This window comes from Zea mays, chromosome 9, assembly GCF_902167145.1.
Source record: "Zea mays cultivar B73 chromosome 9, Zm-B73-REFERENCE-NAM-5.0, whole genome shotgun sequence".
Taxonomy (NCBI): domain Eukaryota; kingdom Viridiplantae; phylum Streptophyta; class Magnoliopsida; order Poales; family Poaceae; genus Zea; species Zea mays.
Genome location: NC_050104.1, coordinates 105271751 through 105293686, shown reverse-complemented (window position 1 = coordinate 105293686; position 21936 = coordinate 105271751).

Below are 21936 nucleotides of genomic sequence, written 5' to 3'. Positions count from 1 at the left end.
TCACCAGGCCGCACCGGACTCTCCGGTGGCTGCAACGGTCGGCTTCGCCAGGAAAGGAAGGAAATCGCGGACTGTTCACTGTCTAGTGGTGCACCGGGCTGTCCGGTGCGCCCACGGACAGAAGGCAACAATGGCCTTCCAAATGGAGCTCCAACAGTTCCTAGTTGCCTTAGGGCTATAAAAGGGACCCCTAGTGTAAGGAAAATGGACCCCGGGCCATTTGGCTAATTGAGTTTTGGTGTTTGATGATTAACACAACCTGTGGACTAATATGTTTGCTAGTGTTTATAATTATAATTCACAGGATGCGAAGAGAATTGGACCAAGGCAATGAGGATGCAACACCTCAAAAGAAGACATAAAAAGATGCATAGGAGTCCAATACTCAAGAACAAAAGAAGCCCGAAGAAATCAGCGAAGAAATCCAAGAAGCGGGCTGTCAGCCAGCGCCTGGTGGTGCACTGGACATTGATGTCCGGTGTACACCGGACTGTCCGGTGAGGCACCGGACAGTCTGCGCAGAGAGGCCACAGACAGGCGCTCTCTGACTGCAGCACCGGACTGTCCGGTGTGCACCGGACTGTCCGGTGTGCCAACGGGCAGACGGCAACGGTCGGATCCAACGGTCGACTGCTACAGGCGCCAACGGTCGGCTGACGTGGCGTGCACCGGACACTGTACAGTAGATGTCCGGTGGTGCACCGGACTGTCCGGTGCACCCGACGACAGAAAGCTGCTGCTTTCTGTCCAACGGCTAGTTGGGGGTGTGGAGGCTATAAATACCACCCCAACCGGCCATTCTCAAGTGTGGGAGCCCAAGCAACATACCAAGGCATATTGTAGACATTTCCAAGTGCTCAAACACCCAAGTGCTTAATAGAATCACTCGATGATTAGCGTAGGTGCTTTGCGAAGTGCTTAGGTTAGTTAGACCGCTTTAGCGCTTGCTCTAGGTGAACCCTAGATTGTTGAGTGAGTTTAGATAAACCTCACAACCCCTCGGCTCTTGCGTGAGCCATTGTAATTGTACCGAGTGGGGCGAGAGTCTTGCGAGACCGTGACAACCGCGTTTGTGTCACGGCCGCCACCGTGTACCGGAGGGAACGAGGCCCGCGGCGTTTCGGCCGGAAGCTCGATAGTGGAGACGGCGGGGAGCGTCCGAGAGGAGCCGGAAGTGGAGCACCACTTGCGTGTGGAGAAGGCCCGCGGCTCTCTACGGAGTTACTCGACCGAGGTGCTTGGCCCTCGCGTGGGCTTCCCTTCGCGTAGGGGCACCAACGAGGATTAGTCGGGACCTTGCACGGTTCCGGATACCTCGGTAAAAATACCGGCGTCATCCACGAGAGTTTGCTTCTCTACTTTGCTCTTTAAGTTTCCGCATTTATATTAAGCATTTAAGTTTCAATCTTGTATTCATACATATCTAGTGTAGATTGAAACTTAGCCTTTGCGGTAGAGATAGCAACACTTAGACAAAACCTAGTTTGCACATTCTAGTTTGACTATTTGCATAGGTTTTGCTCTAGGGATTTAATTGTGGCCTAGTTTAGCGAAAGTTTTAGAAGTCCTAATTCACCCCCCCTCTTAGGCGTCACCCGTTTCCTACAAGTGGTATCAGAGGCCGGTTTGGCTCATTTGAAACGCTTTAGCTTCACCGCTAAAAGAGCCGACGCTTTTTGGAGGAAGGGATGGATACCCATAGGCCACCACACTTCGACGGCACTAACTTCCCATATTATAGTGCTAGAATGGCTTGTTACCTAGAGGCCGTTGATCTAGGTGTTTGGAGAGTCACTCGTGACGGGATGAAACCCCTCAAGAATCCCGAGAAACCCACCACGAGTGAGGAAAAAGAAATTCATTTAAATGCTAGAGCCAAAAATTGCTTGTATGAATCTCTTAGCATGGATATTTTTAATCAAGTATTTACCTTAAAAACTGCTAATGAGATTTGGCTAAAATTGCATGAGCTCCATGACGGCACATCCAATGTCCGTGAGCAAAAACATTGCCTTGTCTTAAATGAGTATAATTCTTTTGCTATGAAAGATGATGAGCTTGTTAGAGACATGTATTCTCGTTTGAATCTAATTATCAATGAGCTCAATTCGATTGGCATTAATAAGCTAGGTGATGCAGACATTGTGAGGAAGATTATCTCCCTGCTACCACAACAAAGATATGGGAGCATCATCACCATCCTTCACAACATGGAGGACTTGAGCAACATGACCCCGACCATTGTGATTGGGAAAATCGCGGCTTTTGAGATGTCGCGAAAAATGAGTCGGGGAGAGGAGCCAACATCCTCAAGGCCATATGCTTTTGCATGTGATGATAGGAAGGGCAAAAAGAAGGCTCCCACTCCAAGTTCCTCAAGCGAAGAAGAGGAAGAAGAAGAAAGTGATGATGATGAAGATAATCAGCCATGCACATCATCCTCCGAGGACGAAGAAACAATCCGACGCGTCGGAAAGGTAATGAGGATGATCCGCAAGATTAATCTAATGGGTGTGCCCCTGCAGGTCGAGGATCTTCTCTTTAACATTGACAGGAAAAAGCAAAGGAAGAGAGGATGCTTCGCATGTGGGGAGAAGGGCCACTTCAGGGACAACTGTCCAAATATGGCCAAACCCAAAAAGGAGAGGAGCAAAGGCAAGGCGCTAACAAGTGTTAGAACTTGGGATGATTCTTCAAGTGAAGATGAACCTCCAAGGACGTGTAGCCACCGGTCCTCATCACGCTCATCACGGTCATCACACAAATGCCTTATGGCAAGAGGTAACCAAAGCATTCCATCCTCTAGTGATGAAAGTAGTAGTGATGATGAAGGTGAGGGAAAGCCCTCTGTAGATGAGCTTGCGGAAGCCGTAGAATTTTTCCAGGATGTTTGCACTAAGCAAAAAGCTCAACTTAAAACTTTGAAAAATAAGTTGATTAGCTCCCAAAATGATTATAAAGGTTTGCTAGAAAAATTTGAAACTTTTGCAAACTTAAATAGTGAGCTGTCAACTAAAATTGAGCTATTAGAATCTAGTGCTCCATCCACTGCTACCGATGATAGCCTTATTAAAAAGAATGAAAAACTTAAGGCTAAGTTAGCTAGCTCCCAAGAAGCTATTGAAAATTTGCTAGAGAAAATGGAAATTCTTAGCATACACAATAATGAGCTAACTACTAAGCTAGAAAACATTGGTAGCACCCCAGAAGCATCTTTAGTTGAAATACCTGAAATAATTAAGAAAGATGCTTCTACTTCCTGCTTTGATTTAATTGATGATTCTAACTCCTGCAACCAAGTCGTTGTTGAGAATATTGTTGTAGAGAAATGTTCGGATGAGGTTGCAAAGGAAAATGAACAATTAAAGCAAGAAGTGGCTCGCCTTGGAAAGGCTTTGTATGACAAGAAAGGCAAAGCCAAACAAATCCGACCTCCACAGGATAACACCACTGCGGGAGTGAACAAGCCTGTAGAGGGAGAAACTGTGATTTGTAGGCTATGCCACATGGAAGGCCACAAGTCTTTCCAATGCAAGGTGATGACAGGGGATAATCAAAGGAAAAAGCTCCAGCAAAAGCCATCAAGCAAAATCTCCAGCACATACATCAAAAAGGTGAACAAAAAGGATGCTACACCATATTTGATCAAGAAGAAAAAGAATGGAAAGGTGATAGCAATCAAGGCCAACAAGCAAGGCAACAAAGGAAAGGGGGCCAAACACATCTGGGTGCCAAAGGAAATAATTTCAACCATGAAAAGCACCAAGAAGGTTTGGATCCCAAAAGGGAAGTGAGTGGACCGAAGGTCTGCGGGAAATTTGGAGACTTGGCAAAGTTGGGATGTATATCATGGGATACATCATATTGGATCAAGTTTATTGCCAAGTGGGTTAGTGAAAATTTTGGACCCAAATTTCCCACCCATGACTAAGGTAACTAGATTTATTGTATCTCTTGTTTTTAGATATGTGTATCTATTTACCTTGTATCTAGCTTACCTTTCTTGCCTAGTATTACATTTGTTATTTACCTTTGTTTTAAATTATGCATACTAGGTGAATCATATGGTAGGATTGCTTGTTTTAAATTCATACACTTAAGCAAACCTACATGGCTTAAAATATTTATTTAAGCACGACACATAGCTTCTATATCACTCCATAGTAAATGATGCATCAATTGAAAATTTTGATTTCTACAAGTTGTATCATTTAACTTATATGTGCCAAAGTTCGGATTATAGATAATTTGCCCCTCTTGATATCAAATCAAAGTGCATGTCTCCAACAAGTATTCAAAACTTGTATGCACATCTTCAGGGGGAGGTTACTCTATAATCTAATACTTTGAGACTAACACCTTTTCAAGTCTACTTCATGTGATAGTCTCATTGTAAGGAAAATGAGGTCCCCGGAGAAAGACAAAAATCTTCCACTGCAAAATCTCCAAGAACTCTCATGTCTCTCAAGCTCGCCATTGAATTTCAATCGGTATCTTTTGAGACTACATCTAGTATCATTTACATGTCTTCTCCAATATTTGATTAGACTATATTTCATATCATATACTTCCATGTTGCTAAAAATGCATAAGTGGTTAACTCATATTCTGTTACCTATGCATAAGGGAAGTTAGTCTTTTCAAATCATGTCTTGCACCTCTAATTTTCACATGCTTTTTCCTAAGATCTCTATCAGGGGGAGCTTTTCTTCATCTCTAAAGGGGGAGAAAAACTCTTTCTAAAGGAGAATACTCATTTAGGGGGAGTAATCTTTTGAGGACAAGCTTTTATTTACTTCCTACATGCTTTTAATGTCTTCCTTTTCGGTGGTTGATGCCAAAGGGGGAGAAGTTTAGGACCAAAGCAATGAAAACTTTATCAAACACCAAACACCACCAATTTAAAATTTTATATCTTCAAATGGCTTTTCAAGTGGTTTTGGTTATTTGGTCCAAAAATAGGAAGTAAGTGAATTATGGAGTTAGGGGGAGGCTTAAGTCCATAATATCACTAAGTGGGGATAAAACATGCATCCTAGCAAGTAGATTGCATATTTTCATTCAAATACTTGTATTATTTGCTTGCTTTGGTTGTGTTGTCATCAATCACCAAAAAGGGGGAGATTGTAAGGAAAATGGACCCCGGGCCATTTGGCTAATTGAGTTTTGGTGTTTGATGATTAACACAACCTGTGGACTAATATGTTTGCTAGTGTTTATAATTATAATTCACAGGATGCGAAGAGAATTGGACCAAGGCAATGAGGATGCAACACCTCAAAAGAAGACATAAAAAGATGCATAGGAGTCCAATACTCAAGAACAAAAGAAGCCCGAAGAAATCAGCGAAGAAATCCAAGAAGCGGGCTGTCAGCCAGCGTCTGGTGGTGCACCGAACATTGATGTCCGGTGTACACCGGACTGTCCGGTGAGGCACCGGACAGTCTGCGCAGAGAGGCCACAGACAGGCGCTCTCTGACTGCAGCACCGGACTGTCCGGTGTGCACCGGACTGTCCGGTGTGCCAACGGGCAGACGGCAACGGTCGGATCCAACGGTCGACTGCTACAGGCGCCAACGGTCGGCTGACGTGGCGTGCACCGGACACTGTACAGTAGATGTCCGGTGGTGCACCGGACTGTCCGGTGCACCCGACGACAGAAAGCTGCTGCTTTCTGTCCAACGGCTAGTTGGGGGTGTGGAGGCTATAAATACCACCCCAACCGGCCATTCTCAAGTGTGGGAGCCCAAGCAACATACCAAGGCATATTGTAGACATTTCCAAGTGCTCAAACACCCAAGTGCTTAATAGAATCACTCGGTGATTAGCGTAGGTGCTTTGCGAAGTGCTTAGGTTAGTTAGACCGCTTTAGCGCTTGCTCTAGGTGAACCCTAGATTGTTGAGTGAGTTTAGATAAACCTCACAACCCCTCGGCTCTTGCGTGAGCCATTGTAATTGTACCGAGTGGGGCGAGAGTCTTGCGAGACCGTGACAACCGCGTTTGTGTCACGGCCGCCACCGTGTACCGGAGGGAACGAGGCCCGCGGCGTTTCGGCCGGAAGCTCGATAGTGGAGACGGCGGGGAGCGTCCGAGAGGAGCCGGAAGCGGAGCACCACTTGCGTGTGGAGAAGGCCCGCGGCTCTCTACGGAGTTACTCGACCGAGGTGCTTGGCCCTCGCGTGGGCTTCCCTTCGCGTAGGGGCACCAACGAGGATTAGTCGGGACCTTGCACGGTTCCGGATACCTCGGTAAAAATACCGGCGTCATCCACGAGAGTTTGCTTCTCTACTTTGCTCTTTAAGTTTCCGCATTTATATTAAGCATTTAAGTTTCAATCTTGTATTCATACATATCTAGTGTAGATTGAAACTTAGCCTTTGCGGTAGAGATAGCAACACTTAGACAAAACCTAGTTTGCACATTCTAGTTTGACTATTTGCATAGGTTTTGCTCTAGGGATTTAATTGTGGCCTAGTTTAGCGAAAGTTTTAGAAGTCCTAATTCACCCCCCCCCTCTTAGGCGTCACCCGTTTCCTACACCTAGGCGCATGGAGCAACACACAAAGCCTCCATTGAACTTCCTAAGCCGCCGAGACTTCGCATACACGCATTTGGTTCATCGTGATATAGATTCGAGCACTTCTTTGAGCTGTAACTCCGATGTGCCATTTCGTGTGCTCGTTCTTGTCTTGTGTGTGTATTGTTGCTGCAACTCTCGTTCTTGTGTGTGTTGCTATTCTCCCTTATTCTAATGTTCATTTGAGATCATTTGTGTAAGGCGTGAGACACTCCAAATTGTGGAGATTCCTCACGATGGGATATTGTTGAGATAAAAGAGAACTGTGGTATTCAAGTTGATCTTTGGATCACTTGAAAGGGGTTGAGTGCAACCCTCGTCCATTGGGACGCCACAACGTGGAATAGGCAAGTATTCTACTTGACCGAACCACGGGATAAAAATTGTTGTGTCACGTGTCGTTATTCTTGTGCGATTCTCTCTCTATCTCCATTCACTTCACTTGCATAATTGCTCTAAGTTTAATACTCACCTATGAAGAGCAATTAAGTGAAGAAGTTTACTCTGCTTGTACTCCTCACACGAACTTGGCCTTAGCTTTCACTAATCCAACATTAGTCCAAGTTTGTTTTGTTGAGCTGTTTTTACAAGATCACCTATTCACCCTCCTCTAGGTGCTCTCACATAGGCCAATAATATGTGAATTGACTCAAGCCTAGCTACAAGAGCAAAAGTCTCCTCAAAATCCAAACCTGCAACTTGGGCATAACCTTTTGCCACATGTCGAGCATTGTTTCTTGTCACCACCTCGTGCCCATCTTGCTTGTTGCAGAACACCCACTTGGTTCCTACAACCTTTAGCTTCGGACGTGGCACCAGGCTCCACACTTCATTTCTCTTGAAGCTGTTGAGTTCTTCCTACACGACCAACACCCAGTTCGGATCCTGCAAGGCTTATTGTACCCTGAAAGGCTCAATAGAAGAAACAAACAAGTAATGCTCACAAAAATTAGCTAATCGTGAACGAGTAGCTACTCCCTTGCTGATGTCACCTATAATTTGATCTACTGGATGATTCCTTTGGATGGTGGCCCGGACTTGAGTTGAAGGTGCATGTGGTACTTCTTCCTCCTTATCCTTTTCTTCCTGTGCTACCCCTTGATTCATGCCTTCTTCTTGAGGTAGCTATTCCTCATTTTGAGTTGGGGGTTGCTCCATTGTTGAGGAAGATGGTTGATCCTATTCTTGTTGTTCATGAGGTCGCACATCACATACTGCCATAGTTCTTATTGCGACCGTTGGAACTTCATCTTCATCTGTATCATCAAGATCAACTTGCTCTCTTGGAGAGCCATTAGTCTCATCAAATACAACGTCACTTGTGACTTCAACCAAACCCAAAGATTTGTTGAAGACCCTATATGCCTTTGTATTTGAATCATAACCTATTAAAAACCCTTCTACAACTTTGGGAGCAAACTTTGACTGTCTACCTCTCTTAACCAAGATGTAGCATTTGCTCCCAAATACACAAAAGTATGAAACATTTGGTTTGTTACCGGTTAGGAGCTCGTATGATGTCTTCTTAAGGAGGCGATGAAGATAGAGACGATTTATGGCATGACAAGATGTATTCACAGCTTCAGACCAAAACCGCTCTAGCGTCTTGTATTCTCCCAGCATCGTCCTTGCCATGTCAATTAGTGTCATGTTCTTCCTCTCTACTACACCATTTTTTGTGGAGTGTAGGGAGCGGAGAACTCATGCTTGATGCCTTCCTCCAGTCCTCCTCAAGATATTTTTCCACTTGAAGATTCTTGAACTCAGATCCATTGTCGCTTCTGATTTTCTTCACCTTGAGCTTAAACTCATTTTGGGCTCTCCTTAGGAAGCGCTTTAATGTACTTTGGGTTTCTGATTTATCTTGCAAAAAGAATACCCAAGTGAAGCAGGAAAATCATCAACAATTACACGACCATACTTTAATTCCCCCGATGCTAAGATAAGCAACAGGCCCGAAGAGATCCATATGGAGAAGTTCCAGTGGTCTTGACGTTGTCATCACATTCTTGCTTGGATGAGTAATTCCCACCTGCTTCCCTGCTTGGCACGCTGCACAAGGTTTGTCTTTTTCAAAACAGACATTCGTTGGTCCTAACACATGTTCTCCCTTTAGAAGCTTATGAAGATTATTCATTCCAACATGTGCTAGACAGCGGTGCCAGAGCCAGCGCAAGTTAGTCTTAGAAATTAGACATGCAGCTAGTCTTTAGCAAAATCAACCAAATAAAGCTTGCCATCTAATACACCTCTAAAAGCTAATGAACCATCACTTCTTCTAAAGACAGATACATCAATATTTGTAAATCTCTACTACTTATTAAGGCGGTAAGGGGTAGGCAGCCATTCAGTGTTCTGGCATTCCCATTACCCCCTCCCTGCATTGTCTTTCTCATTCCCCCCTCCCCGCAATTCTCATTCCCATGTGCATCCCACGCCTAGCTAAAATTAAATTAAAAAACACAAATGTGGCTCCAATGGGATTAGAACCTGCGACCTCTCAAGCAAATGTGCTCGTAGCTACCACTACACTACATGTGTGTTTATGTCAATATCTGTTACAATAAAAATATATACTACATCTCTCCCAAAGCCCACCTGCTACTTTTGTACAATATGTAGTAGTAGATAATTATCAACGAGATTCCTAAATTATATTTTTGGATGGAGGGAGTAGTATTTAAAAAAGAGCCTTGCATGCAATTTCTTTTGTTTGAATAATGTTTTCAACTTAAATTATTTTTTATATGTGTGACATTTATTCTCCGTAATATTTTTCAATGGCTCTGACTTGTGAGTCATTTTCATAAACCAACACCAAAGATGAATCCATGTTTCTTACTTGGAAACCTCGAACAAACACCACTGGCAGGAGGCGCTCGCGTTGGCGTCGCTCATCGATGACGAAAAGAAGCTTGGCGACTGCTAGTTCGACCTCTAGAAGCAGTACTACGTGACCGCATCGTCGCTGTGTTCAGCAAGCTCCGGCGCAGCCGCCGCTTGGACATGGTCCAGAGTGGCTGCACCGTGCTGTCCATCTTCAAATAGGGGGGACCTCATGGTCGTCGCCAACGCCGGTGACTCTCGAGTTGTTTTGGGCACCGCATCCGACAACGACGCCATCACACCATCCAGCTCATCATCCACCTGAAGCTCAACCTCCCACGTAAGTCACTACTGACCGGCCATGAATTCTTGTGCACTGGGACAACGGTCGTTGCTGACGTTGTGTGAGTGTCCTCGAACAAGATTTATGTAGAGGAGTAGCACATCCGGTGGTGCAACGGCTAGGTGTACTACCTCGCTGATGAGCCCGGGGTGCACTTCGTTTGGCAGCCCAGCCAAGAGTCATCGGTACTCGCCATGTCGTGCGTGTTCGACGACTACTATATCAAGGACTATGGCATCATCTTGGCACCATAGGTGACGCAGAGGAGGACCGACAGCAATGACCACTCGCCATCGTCGGGGTAGCTTTTGTGCCGGCCTGCCTTTAATTCTCTTCGCAAACACATACACTTGCTTTTTTGTTTAAGCAAGCGTGTATGGTGGTGCATACCTGATGACTGACAATGTACGAGGGAACTTTTACTGGCAGGTGTGACACGTGCTCTTCAATGATAAGACCATGCAAATCGTGGCATATATCGAAGTCTGCATGATACTGATGGTTGCAATGGAGTAGTGAAACAGCTAAATTAAATTAACAAAATTTATTATGGCTAGGATTACAAATGGATTATGAAGTATTTTTTAACAATATAAGACACATTTTGTATATAAGTTATTATGTTATTATATGTTTCCGTTGCAACGCATGGGTACTCACCTAGTAAGAAATTATAACCCATATGACATAATTGACTTACAGAAAGCAAATTATAACCAAGCGATTCTACTAAGAATACATTAGAAATTGAATGCTCGGTAGTGATGGCTATTTTACCCAAACCTTTGACCTTGCCATGATTCCCATCTCCAAAGATGATCGTATCTTGGGAATCCTTATTCTTGACGCAGGAGGTGAACATCTTCTTCTCCCCCGTCATGTGGTTTGCGCATCCGCTGTCAATAATCCAACTTGTGCCCTGGATGCATAAACCTGCAAGGTGATTTTAGCTTGGGATTTAGGTACCCAACTCTTGTTGGGTCCTACAAGGTTAGTCACATAAGACTTTGGAAGACAAATGCAATTCTTGCCTCCCCTACACTTAGGGCCCAAATTTCTAGCAACAATTTTATCATTTTTAGGGACTTGTTAGTTTATGGGAAGGTCCTTGGTCTCTTGGAGCTCAAAGAAACAAACATTTGTTGCCCTATCTATGGGGACAGATATCCCCCGAGTCCACTAGAAGGCTAGAAGGCCTCGCGAAAGGCTTTGGGCCCATTATTTCGCAAGGCCATCCCTTCGTGGGCCAGGGGAGGAACTGCTGGCGGAATGTATTGACGCAAGATTGGATAGACTCGGGCCCAGACGGCTCATGGGATTTAAGCATTATCCGCAGCATTGATCCGATTCTCCTGCACAGCACCCTCAGACGTCGAAACTAAATGAAGATAAGTTGGCAGGATTATAGGAAGATAATTTCAGTCGGTTCACTATTACTTAGGTGCACGTTGTTATCATACCCGCATGTAACGCCTCACGGTCGAGTATATAAGGCCTAGGGGGCACCCCATCAAAAGACAGGTCACTCATTAAACATCTACTCAATTCTCTAGCATCCTTCATACTAGAGAATCCCCCTGTAACCCACCACATAAAAGATCCACACCAGGAAGTAGGGTATTACGCCTCCCTAAGCGGCCCGAACCTGTAGAAAATTGTCTACCGCCTCTCGTGCTCCTGGCACGAACCATCGAGCTACAGTCAGCAACACCGTCCTACCCAAAAGAACCTCGAGGGGTAATTCCGGGTGCGCGGTCGGGTCCCAAACACTGACAGCTGGCGTGCCAGGTAGGGGGTGTGTCGTTGATCCAAGCTAGCTCAATGGCCATCATTTTCTAGCACAAGATTGCTCTCCGCCCTGGATCCATGTTCTGCTTCGGAACCATCTCATTCGTGGCAGACGAAGAAGGAATTTTGCATCGTATAGCGGATCCACCGGAGAAGAAGCCTTTCTCGAAAATCTCCGAAAAAGCCGGAACGAGGCAGCAAATAGTGCAACCTCTAGCACCCCGGGCGAAGACTACCTCCTGCAAGCCAGGAGCAGAGGGTTCGTTTACCCAAAGAACCCCATTGTCCACCTCATCCACGGAAGAGTGGGCATGAATTATGAGGTAAAAAGAAGCACACGGGATAGAGGCCCACCAAGCTGCTCTTCTGGCGCCTTCGCCCTCAAAGGAGGACAGAAAGAAGCTTGTCACCACGGCAACTCCATTCTACCCCGACATCCTCTTCATCGGGGGAAGAGTAGAATCGTCTCCCATCTCTGACGACGAGCCGACCGTGCTTGGGGAAGAACCCCCTCAACGAGAAGCTCGCCGACGGAGGAACCGACGCCGGAATGTTCGGCGATATCATGAAGCTGGAGAACAAGACCCGGCGCAGCCTGTATCTCGAGATGAGATCTCAGAGGTGGGAGAAACGTCTGACGAACGAGTCTTCAGGGAAAGGAGGAACTCCCGCCGACGTGATCGACGGCAGGCTCAAGAGCAAGCTGAACAGGATGTGAGGCTACGCCGAGAGAACCCTCTCTTCGCGCGAAACCAGAACCCTGAATTCGCCCACGCCATGAACACACCGAGTGAGGTCGGGGGAGTATTGGCTAGGATAGCGATGCTCTCCCCCGGACTCCAGACGCTGAAGGCTATCGGCGGCTGCTCACTCGGGCGGCTAATCATCTTCTACCTCTCGCTCATCCTCCGAGCGATCTACGACACGCCATCAACAGTCGGCGGGACACACGGAGCTCCATCAACGCTTCACGCGAACGGCGACATGAGAACAAGATACGGCGCCAAGAGGAGTACAATCGGGATCATGGCATTCAGGCACGAAGTTAGGCCACTAGAGTTGAGTCGGCAACGGCTTCAACTGGTGGCGCTACCCGGGACCGACACCACGGTCGTCTACATGAAGACACGTGTGGAGTGTCTGCGCTCACTCCGCGTCTCAGGGCCATTCAATGGCCCCCAAACTTCAAGGTCTCCAACGTCAACAAATACGAGCCTAAGCAGGACCCGGGAGGCTGGTTGGTCGTCTATACGACCGCCGCTCGTGCCACTGGGGCAATTGAAGATCTGATGACTGCATACTTTCCCATCGTCCTCGGGCAAGATGCACTGCAATGGCTATGACACCTACCCCGACACTGCATCGACGATTGGAGCGACTTCAGTCGGCGTTTTATCGCCAACTTGCAATCCCTCTCCGACAAGCCGGCGCAGCCGTGGGACCTCAAATCCATCAGGCGCCGAGGGGATGAGACTCTTCGGTCGTACCTCAAGAGGTTTCAGACCATGAGAAATTGTATTCCCGAGGTCACTGAAGCAGCAGTGATCGAGGACTTCTACTAGGGATCCAATGACTCGGCCTTCGTCCGAGCCATACTACAAAAGGCGCTGACCACTTCCGAGCAGCTGTTCAGGGAGGCGGACCTCTACATCACCACCGATGAATGGGCTCAGGACCTCATCGGGGGAACGAAGTCTGCTCCATCTACACCACGACGTGACGCAAACCAACAGACCGACAAGCGCTGGGAGAAGAGGCCTCGTGAAGAGGTCCACGCCGCTGGACCAACCGTCTCTCGCGCCCGAGGGGCACCCCGCGGAGGCGAACGAACATTGGACGACATCCTCGATGCCCAGTGCCCGTACCACAAAGATATGCGCCACACCCTCCGGAACTGTAGAGACTTCAAGCACTCCGTCGGGAATGGTCGACCCTTCTAACCTCTACCACCTCCCCCACCACGAGAAGGACCCGGAGAACCTCGACAACCTCAACAGTAGGAAGGGGGAGGAGGCGGAGCATTCCCGCGCGTCGATGGAGAGGTCAACGTCATCTTCAGAGGACACGAGTCGCAAGAGAACAAAAGGCAGCAGAAGCTCAATGATCGACAGATACTGGTGGCGACCACTAGTGCTCCCGCCCCCTATCGGTGGTCAGAACACCCGATCATCTTTACTCGGGCGGATCAATGGCTCAACTTCGATCATCCGGGCAAGTACCCGCTCTTTGTTGATCCAGTGATCCGAGAGAGCAGGGTAAAGAAGATATTGGTGGACCAGGGAAGCAGCATCAACGTCACCTTCCCCCGGACACTCTTAGGCTTGGGAGTTGCACTCAAAGAGCTCCACGAGTCAGACACTCCTTTCTTCAGCATTGTACCGACCGAAGGAGAAAACCCACTTGGACACATCTACATGCCTGTCACCTTTGGAACTCCGGAAAACTACAGAACCGAGTTCCTGAGGTTTGAGGTAGCGAGCTTCGACTGCGGATACAATGCCATCATCGGCAGGCTAGGATTGGCGAAATTCATGGCCATTCCACACTATTCGTACATGATATTGAAGATGCCGGGACCACAAGGGATCATCACCGTGCGCGCTGACTTCCAAGGCGCCGCAGAATGTTTCCGAGTGGCCATTCAGGCGGCCCTCACTACCAAACTGCCGACGACTTCCTTCTCGCAGGCAAACTCAAAGCCTCAGGAAGACCTCGCGATACCTGCGAATGAAGCTCAAGCTGTGACCTCTATCCGGTCGACTGAGGAGACGAAGAGAATCAACCTTAGGTTTGCCGATGAACGCAAGACTACCATCATCAGCTCCAGCCTGGACGACAAATAGGAAGGCGCGCTCGTCCAGTTCCTGCAAGATAACCGAGACGTATTCACATGGCAGCTGTAACACCCCTGGTGTTACTGTAACTAAAACTTGAGCATAACATCATAATCATTGGCATTGCATATGTTTGACACACCTAGAGTGCATTCACTAGGCAAAAATTTCAAACAAGTTGTATTGTTTTGGTATTTTGCAAATAGAACCCTGGATAGGGAACTTAACCCTAAATAGGGATTAAAGGGGTAAAACATAACCCAAATTGAGAAAAACTAAAAGCATTAGAGGAATAGTCAGAAAATGTTCCCAAGAATGAACTTGAATCACATTTATACCCCTGAGACACCAAAAACCCCCATTGGAACCCTAGAAAACCCTAAGTCCAAACCCTAGGGGCCTATGTGCAAAAGATATGCACATTTGGACTAAAGTGTAAAAACTACAATGTTAAAGCATATTAAGTCCTTTGGTTCACAAATATGTGAATTTGCAAGTTAAACCCTAAGTTTTGGGTCTATTTGCAAAAATCACCTCTTAAGCCCTATATAGCCTAAGTCTGAATTTCAGAGTTATGGGCTCAACTTTTGAGCTTTGTATCTTTCAAATTTTAGGGTTTTTGCCCTAGGTCACCACATCAAGTTTGTAGCTCAATCATAGGAGAACAACTTTGCTTAAGAATGTAAGCATAGTTGTTAAGAAGAATTTAGAGATAATTAAGACTGAAGTTGGACTGTCATGTTACTGGGTCTGAATTTTCAGACAAACAGTGCAACCACTGAGACTTTGAGCATGGATTCAACTATGATCCAGCAAGAATCTGCCCATGGCTGCTATGACAAACTTGTAGCTGATTTGTAGCTCTCCAACATTGCTGTAGAGCATGGAGTATGTTGCCATGAAAATTTGAGAGTAAATTGAGCCTCAACATTGACTGTCAGGTGTGCTGATGGGGGGCTCACCATGGTACAGTGCCTGGGGGGGAGTAAATTTGAGAGTAAATTGAGCCTCAACATTTGTAGCTGATTTGAACGCCACCGCAGCGTGGGATGGTCGTCGGCGGCCACGGTTAAAGGCTTTTGCGACGTGGCTTCAAAGCGTTGAGGTGGCGCTACCCGGTTAAACGGCGGCCACCGGACTTTCGCCGTGGCTCTGCCACGCGGGTGAGCTCGCTAGCGCGGTCACAGCTCGGTGAATCTCATCTGGTTCCGGCCGGTAGCCTATAAATTGAGTGCGGGTGCTGCTTCTTCACCATATCCCGCATCTCAGCGACTAAGCGCTCGACTCAAGCTCACCGAAAAACCCACGTAGCCCCCAAATCTCTCTCTCCTCTGTTCTTAGCTCCACCGAGAAGCAACACCCGTGGCCAGCGCTCCTCGGGTCAGTATTTATCAAATTGCTTCCTGTTCTAGTCGGTCTTTGATCTCTTATTGCTCTCGAATGCGGCCAATTGAAGGTCGGCCGAAGCCTTTCACCGGAACACGCTGTTGCTCTGTAGAATGCCGCCGTGACACCCTCTCTGTCGCCCCACCTTTCTATTTGTGCCTAGTCCAAAACTTAGCATGTGCGTCATCTCTGGTGAACCCAGGAACCTTTCCCCAGCTTCATTTTGGCCAGCCAAGCCTTCGGTTATCCGGAACACCTTAGTCCACTTGATCACCCACACTGTCACCGTGGTGAGAGCATGATAGACCGCCTCTAGCGAAATTGATTGGGGGGGAAGGTGCGGTAGGAGTCTAGTTTGGTCCCTGTCGCTCAGGAGCCCTAGCCGTAGCGTCATCCGGCCGGTCTAGCTCGCCGGAGCTCGGCTCCTAGCGCGGATCGCCGTTGGGGCAAAGGAATAGGAGATGGAGGTCCTCTTTGTAAACTGTCAGTGACACAAAGAAACAGTGAAAGAACCTGTTTCCAGTTAGCAAAAACCCTGAGGCCATTTCTGTAAAAACGACAGCGCTGCCGCGGACGCGCGCGCGCTTTCCCTCTGGGTTGGGCCGCCTGGGCTGAAACCGGCCCAGTACTATTTAACCTTTTCCCTTTTCTTTTTCAGTGGAACTTTAGAAATCTATAGAAAATTGTAGAAAAATCCTAAAATTGTCAAACCAATTTTCCTAGACTTCTTATTTTTCATAGTATTTACTAAAAATAGTTTCATTATTTTTAGATTAAATAAGGAATTTTGGAGTATTTAAAGTAGCTTAAAACATTAGTTCTGGATTTTTAGAAAATAAATGGTAATTCCAAAAATGCCCAAACTTTTTATATGAGCTCTACACATTAGTTAGAAGCCTTGGGTAGAGTTTGGTTTGATTTGGACCTTGTTTGATAATTAAAACCCAAAACCCTACCCCTGCCCTTTGAATTCCTTTACTGACTCCGGAAACCCTAAGTTCTCGGAGTTCCGTGAAGGAAAGTTGTATTCAAGACTTAGATAATAAATTCTTATTATCTTTGCACTCTCATGAGCATTACATGGCATCTATTCTTATATACATATATATATGGTTATGTTTAGAAAACGAAGAAGAGATCGAAGTAACTTAAGAGAAGACACCACCACCTTCGGAATCTCAGGCAGGGAATTGTCTTTACTTTGACATCTGCGGGTCCGAGCCTGACTCACCTATTAACGAAGGCAAGCCCCGGTGCATTTTCCACCTTCCTTGATGTTTTTAAAATCTTTCTCACTTGTTTGATGCATTAGGTGATAGGAGTTGATTGATAAAACAATTCCTGCATTACCTTCCTTGAATTTGATTACCTTCCTTGATCACCCGTTTTACAAAAGATTTTGATGCTTAGCCTTGCTTTAGAAAAACAAAATGTCTTGTTTTTACAAAAGATGATGTGGCAAAAGTGGGTGGGATTTTTCGAAAATAAAAACTTAATGGTGGATCCATCATGGCCGTGATGGGTTCAACATCGGAAAAGATGTACCTCTGCCAAGTACCAAACTTTGGGTTTGAAATGATTAAGCTGAGACCGGGCGGGTGACTTGCATGAGAAAGGAGTCTCGGTGTAGTGTCTCCGTCTGAGTCGATTAAGGACCGTGTCGATGTAGGCTTGATGACCGAGGACCCTTTAACTGGTCACATGCCTCGTCATGGGTAAGCCTTGCCTCGGGCAGACTAAGGCCAGAATAAGATAACACAGAATGGGCGTGGAGCGGTGGCGAGAGTAGTGTGTACCCTCCATGGCAAGAGGCTGGACGGTGGTGTATCTGTGCTCTCGGTTCGCGTGAACCTGATCTGGTCTTAAGAACCCCGGTGGCGGGTTGACATATGCAAGGGTTAAGTGCTACATATGTCGTGTGATTGGAGATCCTCAGCTGAGTATAATCGATTCGGATCGCCGTACCTTCGCGGTCATGAAGACTTGGTCACTGCCCTATACGTAGAACTCCAGTAAAGATGATGGGTTTGTTAAGAAATTGGCTAGTGCAGGTCGAGTGATTGAACTAGGGTAGAAAGAACTCTAGTTGCGGGTAATTTTACTTAACTTGACAAATAAAACTGGATTTTTAAGGATCCACTTTTAGTAAGCATTTCTGCAAAACAGAGTCTTTTATTATTGAGAAACCTTACCTTGACTCCCTTAACCAGCATGCCCTTGAGAGTCTTTTCTTTAGTCGGGTAAGACTTGCTGAGTAATTCCATACTCAGGGTTTTATTCCCCGTTGTTTTTAGGTGAGGAAGCGACAAACTTTTGTTGCTTCTGTTCTAAGGTGGTACCAAAGGAAGAACACAAGGAATGAAGTGCGGGAGGAAAGGATCCTCCATTTAGAACTTTTGTGTAAAAACTTATCGGGAGGAGTTTTTGCCTCCCTTGGTATGTAATAATATTACTCTGCACTCCTAGGATAATCTGGTCTGTACATATTCAACTTGACCTTACTTTAAAATAAAGGTAAGTTTATGTAATTGCTTCCGCATTCTCGTAACTCTGATGCTTGTAATGTCTGCGTGACGGGTGAAATGCTCTTGGGAAAGGTGAGAAAAGCAGATACCAAACTTGTCAAGTGATTCAGGGGCACCTACAGGGTTGTCTGAGGTCCGTTGGACAAGGACAACTGTAGGTGGGCCTAATTACTTGGGAGGTTCCGTCACAGCTGGTATCGGAGCGAAGCCCTTCTCTGCAGATATTATGAGGCATCTTCAAAAGGATTTTCTAAAGACTTATCTAGAAAATCTCTTCCCTTCTTACCTAAGTATTCTGAAGAGTTTATCTTAAAGACCAGGTAGTAAGAGTGCAACATATAGAAGGTGTGAATCAACTAAGGTTGATTCTGTAATTACACATGCATCATGCTAAGAACTATGCTAATAAAATTTCCCCCCTTAGAAAAATGCCGCCGCGCACGAGGAAAGACCGCACGCAAATCTACTAGACCCATTGGCGTACCCCGCCATTAACTTGCCCCAAGACATGAAGAAAGTAGCAGTGGTAGCAACGATCCTATCGGGGATCTGGAAGCACAAGTCGAACTGCTTCAATCAGAACTCCGTCACAGGAATGATCTATGGGTCGCGGATGCAGCCATCCGCTACTTGCAAGACCAACTCGCGAAACGAGATCTAGCGCTCGATTGGGCGGTTAACCCTCGTCCATTCGCCTGGGCTAAGGAAGCCAAAGCTCGAGCCCGCGTGGAGGAGCTTAGCTCAGCCATGGATAACTTGCAGGTCTATTATAATACACTACATGAATAAGTTCATGTGTTGTATTCACAACTGCACCCGAACGTCCCTGCGGATCCTGTCGGGATGGAAGCCGGACCTTCTCATGTAGCGGGAGAAGCACTTGATGGTGAACTGGACCTTTTTAGGCCCCCTCCCTCTATGAAGATTGGTTGACGAATGGTCTCCTACGCCCGACAGTAAAGCTACCAAAAGTGAAAAGAAGTGGCTTATCAAGTGCCCGTAACATTGGCCGGACAGGACTTTCCTACTAATATGATTGTTCTGAAAGGCCAAGACATAGATGTCATCTTGGGCATAAACTGGTTAGCCCAGCATAAAGCAATTCTCAACCCTGATCTGAGAACCATCAGGTTGAGTTATGGCCAATAGAGAGTTGGTAACTTGATTGTCTAAACCCAAGATTAGGCTATATTCGTATTTAGTGAACCGTGATTTGACCCAAAGTTGAATTTTCCGTTATCACTCCATGACCAAACCCATACAAATAAATGCCTAGATAATTTTTTTTCGGACCTAAAATGTACCTGGACTTTAAACAAGGATCTCAAGTCATGTCTCCTTTTAGCACCATTCTCCTGTTCAGCTGATGCAGGTTGAGGTCTCCATTGTATTTGGCCTCTCCTTGCGGATCGCCATGTTGCTTTATTAACCCAACCCGGGAAAGACATGTCCAACCATTTTTCTAGAATTTAATGCCTTCGGTTTCCCCATATCTACCAAAGGCATACCCACGTAATCTTATGATTGTTTTCCCTACGTATCTAATTAGATACTAATCCTTGACCTGGTGATCTCTGCAATAGGCATAGAAATATGCTTGGGGCTGAATTAATAGTCTTCCATCATACTTCTTTCATCAAGTTTAGATTATGGCCATGCCTGGTTCATTTCATCGAGCCATGATCTATTTGGCGCTCTACTTGTAACCATCTTTACTGGTGGAGTATCTCTTTGTATATTGTCACCCTTGCTCAATCCATTAGTGTCACGCGAGATTTCTTATTGGTTACGTCTGGCAATGGTGTTATGACTAAAACCGATGGCACCGCGATGAAACCGAGGGCCTCCTGTGGATGCACACACATGGTTGCGCTACTTGGCACCCGCTGGTATCACCATTAATAGTCATAATCCATTATTAGACTATATCGATATGTTATCTTTGCGCAAATTGGTCTTACCACGTGTCGGGGACCATAATTAGGGGTACCCTCAAGTCTCCTATTTCTCAGCTGGTAACCCCCATCAGCATAAAGCTGCAAAGGCCTGATGGGTGCGATTAAGTCAGGGATCGGTCCATTCGAGGGACTCGATCACGCCTCGCCCGAGCCTAGCCTCGGACAAGGGCAGCCGACCCCGAAGGATCTCCGCCTCGCCCGAGGCCCCCCTCCAGCGACGAACATACTTCCGGCTCGCCCGAGGCCCTGTCTTCGCCAAGAAGCAACCCTGACCAAATCGCTGCGCCAACCGACCAGATCGTAGGAGCATTTAATGCAAAGGTGGCCTGACACCTTTATCCTGACACGCGTCCTCCAGTCGACAGAGCCGAAGTGACCACAGTCACTTCGCCGCTCCACTGACCGGCCTGACAGAAGGACAGCGCTGCCTGCGCCGCTCCGACTGCTGTGCCGCTCGATAGAGTGAGGTTGACAGGCAGTCAGGCCCGACCTCAGGCACCATAGGAAGCTCCGCTTCGCCTGACCCAGGGCTCAGACTCGGGCTCAGCCCCGGAAGACGGCGAACTCCGCTCCGCCCGACCCAGGGCTCGGACTTGGGCTCAGCCCCAGAAGACGACGAACTCCGCTTCGCCCGACCCCAGGGCTCGGAATCAGCCCTGGCCTCAGCCGACGGTCTCCGCCTCGCCCGACCCAGGGGCTCGGACTCGACCACGGCCACGGAAGACAGACTCGACCTCGACCTCGGAGGAGCCTCCACATCGCCCAACCTAGGGTGCGGACCGACCACGTCGACAGGAGGCGCCATCATTACCCTACCCCAAGCTGACTCAGGCTACGGGGAACAAGACCGGCGTCCCATCTGGCTCGCTCCTCCAGATAGGCAATGATGGCGTCCCGCACGCTCTGTGACGACGGCGGCTCTCAGCCCCCTTACGGAAGCAAGAGGACGTCAGCAAGGACTCGACAGCCTCGACAGCTGTCCTTCCGCCAGGCTCCAGCGCTCCTCCGACGGCCACGAGACCACACGAACCGGGTGCCAAAACCTCTCCGGCTGCCACGACAGCATGTACTTAGGGCGCTAGCTCTCCTCCGCTAGACACGTAGCACTCTGCTACACCCCCATTGTACACCTGGATCCTCTCCTTACGCCTATAAAAGGAAGGACCAGGGCACTTTTACAGAGGGTTGGCCGCACGGGGAAGAGGACAGGACAGGCGCTCGCGTGAGGCCGCTCGCTCCCCCTCCCGCATGGACGCTTGTAACCCCCTACTTCAAGCGCACCCGACCTGGGCGCGGGATGAACACGAAGGCCGCGGGATTTCCACCTCTCTCACGCCCGTCTCCGGCTGCCTTTTTTCCCCCCTTCGCGCTCGGCCTCGCGCCGACCCATCTGGGCTGGGGCACGCGGCGACATTTCACTCGTCGGCCCAGGGACCCCCCCGGTCTCGAAACGCCGACAGTTGGCGCGCCAGGTAGGTGCCTGCTGCGTGTTGACGAACAGCTTCCCGTCAAGCTCCAGATGGGCAGTCTCCAGCAACCTTTCTAGCCCGGGACGATGCTCCGTTTCGGGAGTCTTGAGTTCATGTCCCTCGACGGCAGCTACAACATGATACTCCTTCCCCCGCCGTGCGACAGCGACAATGGTGGCCGACAGCCCGCCCGCCGGCGGCGGAATCGACGACGTCTTCCCCGCGTGGT